The sequence below is a fragment of the Nuphar pumila genome, chromosome 16, assembly GCF_984573655.1.
Source record: "Nuphar pumila chromosome 16, dmNupPumi1.hap1.1, whole genome shotgun sequence".
Taxonomy (NCBI): domain Eukaryota; kingdom Viridiplantae; phylum Streptophyta; class Magnoliopsida; order Nymphaeales; family Nymphaeaceae; genus Nuphar; species Nuphar pumila.
In genome coordinates, this window is record NC_143264.1 from 63645852 (window position 1) to 63654125 (window position 8274).

The window sequence follows — 8274 nt, forward strand, 5'->3', positions numbered from 1 at the left end:
TGACTAGTAGAAAGATGATGGATCTGGGTCTCGTCCATATTTCGACTAGGGCCGTAAATATGGACTCCACCGAGTTCATCAACTCCCTAAGAGTTGGTGCACGTGCCATTTGTGATCATCCATAGTGCTTTTGAAATAAAATGCATGCAACACATAAACAGGATATTGCATAAATTCAAACTATATGATATGCATCCTAGTCTAAGCAGAAAATTAAATCTCTTATTCCAAATTTTACATTATTACATCACTAAACAAATGAAATAAATGGAAATTGCAGACTTCAGCTCCTTCATTTGAATGTCCCTGCCAAACTTGAAATAGGGTTAGCTCAAATATGTGGGTTTTTCCAAGATTTTCCAATAATATTATGAAATTATTGGACTTAATTGGATATAAACTCTATTATCATGCTTCCTTGATATTTGAAATTATGAAAATGTAATGAATTTAGTAGAAAATAGTTTGAAATTCGGAATTGGGGTAAAAATGACCAAAATACCCCTAATATTAAAGTTATACCTTTAAAATCAGGGTTTTTTGAAGGAAAACTTGGTAAAATTGAGATTTTGAAATTCAAATTGAATCAAATGATGATGAAATGCAATATGAGATATGATGACCTGCTGCTAAACACATTAGGACTGTAAAATCAGAATTTGACATGCTATCATTCATCAAAAATAATGAATTTCGCTTGATTTTCGATTGCCCGCGGGGCCCTGTTTTGATGATATGGCTAAACCGAGCCTCAAATGAATTCCAAATTACACCAAATTCGGTATGAAGCATCTAGCTACTCTGAAAAACATCCCAGAATGCTAAAAATCACGAAATGATATGATTTAAATGCTAAAATTTAAAGAAAGTCCTAGAAATGGTGGATTTCGCCTATGGACCCGAACCAAATGCAATGCTTAATATGATAATGCAAGATTTACACCATAAAAACTTCTGTTATTTTTCAAACTGCTAAAAAACCCGAAATAAAACATTTTTGGTTTTTACAGCCTCAGGATTTGAGCCATGGTGAGTTCGGTAACAGGGATTTGGTTCTGACGGAGGTAAACATCGACCTAATCTAACATAAAATGCTAAATAAATAGAAAACAGCCATGGAAATTTCTGATATTTAACAGAGATACTTACGACATCTACAAAGACAACTTTCATGTTCATGGCTTTGGTATTTGATCAACATAAACACAGATAAAAATATAAATTTTTATGCCTAAAATAACATAGCAGACAAATGTGACCAAACAGGTGACTTACAAGAAAAATCCGAAACAGGTATCACCACTATTCTAAAAATCACAATATTTCATATTCAAACAGAGAACATCTCGGACATAACTTTCATTTTTTAAAATTTTGGATTTAGAGCAACACACAAAGAGAACCCATAGCCCTAAGTAGATCCAACATCTCAAAGGCCTAAATCAGGCTCTGACACGTGTCTCAAACTCTCTGATTTTTTCAGATATTAAAAAAAACTCTCACAAATTTGATAAAATCAGGTTAAAAACTAGACATCCTCCCGAGTTCATAACATCTTTTGGATCGAAAAGCGGATCTCCCATGAGGAAGATCTCGATTTTACAAGTCGGAAAAGACATTTTAAAACGCATCCCGGGTAATACAACCCGACTCACCTTTTTAAACGTTTACCGCAGTAAACGAATTAAAATCTCTTTGAATTTTTGGCACATTTTTAGGGACACTTAAGGGTGCATTCCATGATTTTTTTAGAATTTTTAATGAAAAATAAATGCATGAAATGACGTGTGGACTGACTGAAAAAAACAGAGAACTACTGAAACTGAGCAGAATTGAAATAAATGCTAAATTAATCCTAATTAATTCATGAAACATGCTAAATTAATGAAATAAAATGCAAATTAAATCTAGCTAAATGCATGAATGCTAAAAATCATCAAGGAAGCATAATTGAATATTTTTATATATGTCGTTTTATGAGAATAGCTTGATCCATCCCTCGGATGAGCTCTTTCATCAAACGACAACACGAATCAAATCATGATGAAATCGATTGGAATAGGGGCTTACCTTGTGTTCTCCTGCGGTTTTGGAACTCCCAAAATGAACGAATACCTTGACAATGGGCTCCAGAGGGGCGTGAATCCAGAGGAAACCAAGAAGAAAGAAAATGGAATTCTGAAGTTCAATTCTCAAACAGAGCTCCCCCTGAGCTGGGCATGGGATAGGGTATTTATAGAAATTTTGGAGATTTTCAAAATTCAAAGACAGTGAATCTAGACCTTCCATGTGGATCCATCTCAGGGCATGCCATTTTGATTTTTTGAGAAAATAAAAATGAGAATTTTGTGAGTGAGACACCTCAGTAGGGGAATTTGGAATTTTTCAAAAAGCTTGCTTGATTTTCTCTGCAGGAGTCTCCCAAATGGCGCCACCTCAGAGGATGTTCTCTTGGAGTTTGAAATTCAAAGCTTGGTTTTCCTGAAAGAAGGAGAGATTGCCATGTGGTGCCACCTCAGGGTGGCTCCACACTGCCATGTGTCAGAAGGTAGGAGCAGAGGAAGCATAAGAGGCCACCTCAGAGAGGTTTGAATTCTACTTTTTCTGATGAAAGGAGAGACTGACATGTGGCACCACCTCAGAGCATCTACATTGACATGTGTCAGAAGGAAAGGCAGAGGATTCAGATGGTGCCACCTCAGAGAGAGTTTGAAATTTAAATTTCTGCTTTTTCTAGAGGAAAGGAGAGACTGCCATGTGGCACCACCTTAGGGTGGCTCCTACAATGACATGTGGAAAGAGGGAGGAAAAGGATGGAAAGGGACACGTGGCACCATCTCAAAAAATGAATTTAGGGAGGAGACTTCAGGATTTGCGCCACCTCATCCTAGAGTTTGAATATTTGAATTGTTGCTTTTTCTGAAGGAGGCAGAAAATGACATGTGTCATTTGCTTTTTCTGAGAAGAGCAGAGAATGACATGTGTCATTTGCTTTTCTAAGAAGAGTAGAGAATGACACGTGTCACTTGATTTTCTGAGAAGAGCAGAGGATGACATGTGTCATTTGCTTTTTTTGAGAAGTGCAGAGAATGACATGTGTCATTTGCTTTTTCTAAGAAGAGCAGAGAATGACACGTGTCACTTGCTTTTCTGAGAAGAGTAGAGGGTGACATGTGTTATCTACTTTTCCTGAGGAAAGGAGAGAGTGACATGTGTCACTTGCAGGAGACATAATTCAAATGGTGCCACCTCAGGGGAGACAAGCTCTACTTTTTGTGAACAGGACAACACATGACACGTGGCATCTCATGGTGACCTTGGAATGACACATGGCGCAGGGTGAAGATGGTGGATGCTGACACATGGCATGTAATGAAGAGGGGGTCTAATGACATGTGGCGGCTTCTTAAGGTAGCCCCACACTGACACTTGGCAGATAAATGGGAGGAGAGAGAAAAGACAAGTGGCGCCAATCCAGGGGACAAGGCTCCTATATTTTTGGGTTTTTCAAAATTCAGATTTTTTAAAAGAAAAGCCTATGTGATACCACCTCAATGTGGGTCCCACATTGCTTCTTTATTGACATAAGGATAAGACAGTATAACCTTTTTTTGGAATTTTTATAAAATCTGGACTAATTGGTAAAACAGAAATTTTGAAAAGGGTTAGCCCCTGTAGAACGATTTTGTAAAATGAAGATATTTGAAATTGTTGACAAAAAGGCAAAATTTGAGTTGAAGTGGCTGAAATCCATATTGAAAACTATCTAGATCGTTTTCTTGAGGAAATATTTTGAAATTCAGAGTCCTGGGGGTAAAATGGGAAGAATTGATAATTTTAAAGACCCAGGGTTTTGAAATCAATTTTGAAAGTAGTTGAAATTCGAGTCTGGATTGAAAATTTTGTAATCAAGAGTTATGGACCTTGAAATGACATGTTGTGCAGTGCAGTGATATGAAATGCTCATGCAATGATATGCAATGCCATGTCTTATGCAATAGAATCTTGAACCAAGACTTGGAGATGCCTGTCTCCTGTCAGGAATAAAATTTTGAACATCTGAGCTAAAATAGAGAAATTTTGAGAGTTGCAGATGAAATTTAGACTTTTGCAAGGTCCGGGCTCAAAAAATGACCATTTTGCCCTCCGGCGATTTCAGAGGCTGAATGATGATGCTTGGTGGAAATGTTGGGGAGGTGAGTGAAAATTTGGGGTGTTTACAGATGCCCCTCTTTGCTACTAAGCCGGCTTGTGGCCGAGCTTAGTGGCAAAGAAAAACACACCAAATTTGGGCTATATAGAAAAAAAATGCCCTAGTTAGAAGGATCTAACTGAGTATAAAGAAATTAGCCCGAGGAAGATGGTAGATATTAAATGGAGAATGAAGATGAAAGATTCACTCTATGAGAGTGAAGTTCAGGTTTTTGCCCTTAACCTAGATGGGACAGAAATACCTCGTTTGGAACGAAGCTCAGGTTTTGACCCTTAACCTGATTGGGGAATGAAATATCTCAACAAAATGAGACTCAGGTTTGTACCCTTAACCTGATCGGGCGAAAAATGAAATACCTCTTTGAATGAGGCTCAGGTTTATACCCTTATCCTGATCGTGCGGAAAATGGAATATTGGAAGGTGAATAAGGAAACTTTTCTTGAAGATGAACGAGGCGACGAAAATGGAATTTGTAAGAGGCAATTTTGGAAAATGATCAAGACGATCTGGTGAATTTTTCATCATTGTGAAATATGAATAAGGTAAGGAGTAAGACGACTCTTTCAACAATGCGAAAGATGGATATGGCAATCTTTTGACGAGAATAAGGTAACTCTTTCGGCAACGCGAAAGACAGACAAGGCAAACTCTTTCAGAGAAGAGCAAGGCAACTCTTTTGACAATGAAAAAGATGAACGCTGACGATCCAAAGGAACAAGGCGATTTTTTCAACAACGCGAAAGATGACAAAAGGCAATCCAAAGGAATAAGGTGATTCTTTCAACAACGCGAAAGATGATAAAGGTTATCCAAAGGAAAGAGGCAATTCTTTCGACAATGCGAAAGATGACAAAGGCGACTTAAAGGAACAAGGCGATTCTTTCGACAACGCGAAAGATGACAAAGGTAATCCAAAGGAACAAGGCAATTCTTTCGACAATGCGAAAGATGACAAAGGCAATCCAAAGGAATAAGGCGATTCTTTCGACAATGCGAAAGATGACAAAGGTAATCCAAAGGAATAATGCGATTCTTTCAATAACGTGAAAGATGACAAAGGCAATCCAAAGGAATAAGGCGATTCTTTCGACAATGCGAAAGATGACAAAGGCAATCCAAAGGAATAAGGTGATTCTTTCGACAACGCGAAAGATGACAAAGGCAATCCAAAGGAATAAGGCGATTCTTTCGACAACGCTAAAGATGACAAAAGGCAATCCAAAGGAGTAAGGCGATTCTTTCGACAACGCGAAAGATGACAAAGGTAATCCAAAGGAATAAGGCGATTCTTTTGACACCGCGAAAGATGACAAAGGCAATCCAAAAGAATAAGGTGATTCTTTCGACAGTGCGAAAGATGACAAAGGCAATCCAAAGGAGTAAGGCGATTCTTTCGACAACGCGAAAGATGACAAAGGTAATCCAAAGGAATAAGGCGATTCTTTCGACACCGCGAAAGATGACAAAGGCAATCCAAAAAAATAAGGCGATTCTTTCGACAACACGAAAGATGATAAAGGTAATCCAAAGGAATAAGGCGATTCTTTCGACAACACGAAAGATGATAAAGACAATCCAAAGGAGTAAGGCGATTCTTTCGACAACACGAAAGATGATAAAGGCAATCCAAAGGAGTAAGGTGATTCTTTCGATAATGCGAAAGATGACAAAGGTAATCCAAAGGCATAAGGCGATTCTTTCGACAATGCGAAAGATGACAAAGGTAATCCAAAGGCATAAGGCGATTCTTTCGACAATGCGAAAGATGATAAAGGTAATCCAAAGGCATAAGGCGATTCTTTCGACAATGCGAAAGATGACAAAGGTAATCCAAAGGCATAAGGCGATTCTTTCGACAATGCGAAAGATGACAAAGGCAATCCAAAGAAATAAGGCGATTCTTTCGACAACATGAAAGATGACAAAGGCAATCCAAAGGAGCAAGGCGATTCTTTCGACAACACGAAAGATGACAAAGGCAATCCAATGGAATAAGGCGATTCTTTCGACAACGCGAAAGATGATAAGGCAATCCAAAGGAGTAAGGCGATTCTTTCGACAACGCGAAAGATGACAAAGGTAATCCAAAGGAACAAGGTGATTCTTTCGACAACGCGAAAAATGACAAAGGTAATCCAAAGGAATAAGGCGATTCTTTCGACAACATAAAAGATGACAAAGGCAATCCAAAGGAGCAAGGCGATTCTTTCGACAACACGAAAGATGACAAAGGCAATCCAATGGAATAAGGCGATTCTTTCGACAACGCGAAAGATGATAAGGCAATCCAAAGGAGTAAGGCGATTCTTTCGACAACGCGAAAGATGACAAAGGTAATCCAAAGGAACAAGGTGAGTCTTTCGACAACGCGAAAGATGACAAAAGGCAATCCCAAGGAATAAGGTGATTCTTTCGACAACACGAAAGATGACAAAGGCGATCCAAAGGAACAAGGCAATTCTTTCGACAATGCGAAAGATGATAAAGGCGATCCAAAGGAATAAGGCAATTCTTTCGACAATGCGAAAGATGATAAGGCAATCCTTTGGAAGAGAAGGCTAATCTTTCAACAACGCAAAAGATGATAAAGGCCATCCTTTAGGAGGGAAGGCTAATCTTTCAACAACGTGAAAGGCGACAAAGGAAAATCTCTCAAAGGGGTCAAGATACATCAATATGGACATCAAGCTCTCACTTAACGTCAGGATAGCTAGAAAATATTGTCAAAATGTTGAAAATTTTGCTGATTCAAAGTAATTGAAAATGATGCTCATTGAAAATATTCCTTCTTTTCTATCTGAAGTATTACCTCCAAACAGGATTGACTTCATAGAATCAAGATTTGGAATCCAAATTGCTTGCGATTGACCTTCTTCAAAGAAGCTATCAATTTCCTTAATATGAATAGGAAAGAGAATTTGATATTATGAAAGCAGTTGATGAAAGAATATTGATAAGAGAATTTCACAAAGTTAAAGAGGATTCTTGATAAATTTGGCAGTTTGATATCCTGGGAGCTTCTCTCATAATAATCTTCCTGCGCTCTTTTGGCTCTCTTGGGTTTTTGCTACATTCTCCTTCATTTTGGAGATGTTCTGACTTTTCTCTCTTTCTTTTTCCTCTCTTTTTCTCTTTTTGGGAAGGGTACGTTACAAACTCCTTCAACTTGGAGATGTTTCGATCCTTCTTTGACGATATTGGCTTATTGGCTGAAGATTTTTGAAGGATAGCTGAAATTAAATATCTTTTAGGGATTGTCGGTAGGTTTATCGCATGTGCCTTCATCTCGACAGTGCTTTGGACTTTCTCTGGAAGGATTCGTCACAAACTCCGTCATCTTGGAGATGTTTCAAATCTTCTTTGGCCCCGGGGGTCTACTCGCTTAATTTGCCTTCATCTTGACGACAAGTGAAAGATCCCTTTTGCGGATATTTAATTGCAGCTTAGGTGATTTTGAGGAGACAGGGCTTGGGTGAATTCTCTCCTTTTCTAGCGCTCAGGATATTTCCACTGCCTCATCTTTACAAGAATAATCTTTAGAGACGTGCCATTGACTGCGATCAATATCAATCATCTATGGCTTTGCAAAACATTGAATTTTCTTTTCTGGCCATATCGAGGATTTATCCTTCATCCTTTTGGTTGGCCAATAGAAAGAATTTGGATTTTGAATCCTTCTTCACAAAAGCTTTGCCTTTTTGGAAGTAATACTGAAGGTAAACTGAGGTAAAAATTTTGTGCAATAAAATTCTGAAATCAATAGGTAATTGATTGACAAATTGACAAAGTGTTCTTGAAATCCTTAGTAAAAGAGATCGCTTGACATCCGAGTTGTCACATCCCTGACGATGGTACTCAATTTCGAAGGTAAATCCAATACGAAGTTGGAATTTTGAAGGTAAGTCCTGGCATAATGCTGGATTTTGAAGATAAGCCTAACTCAAAAGCTGGTTTTGAAAGACCATCCGAATCAGGACTCAGGTTTTACAAGGAAAGCTGGAAGATTCGAGTCGAAACTCGAGCCTTCGAAGGAAAGCTAGGAAGTTTGGTTTCTAAGGAGA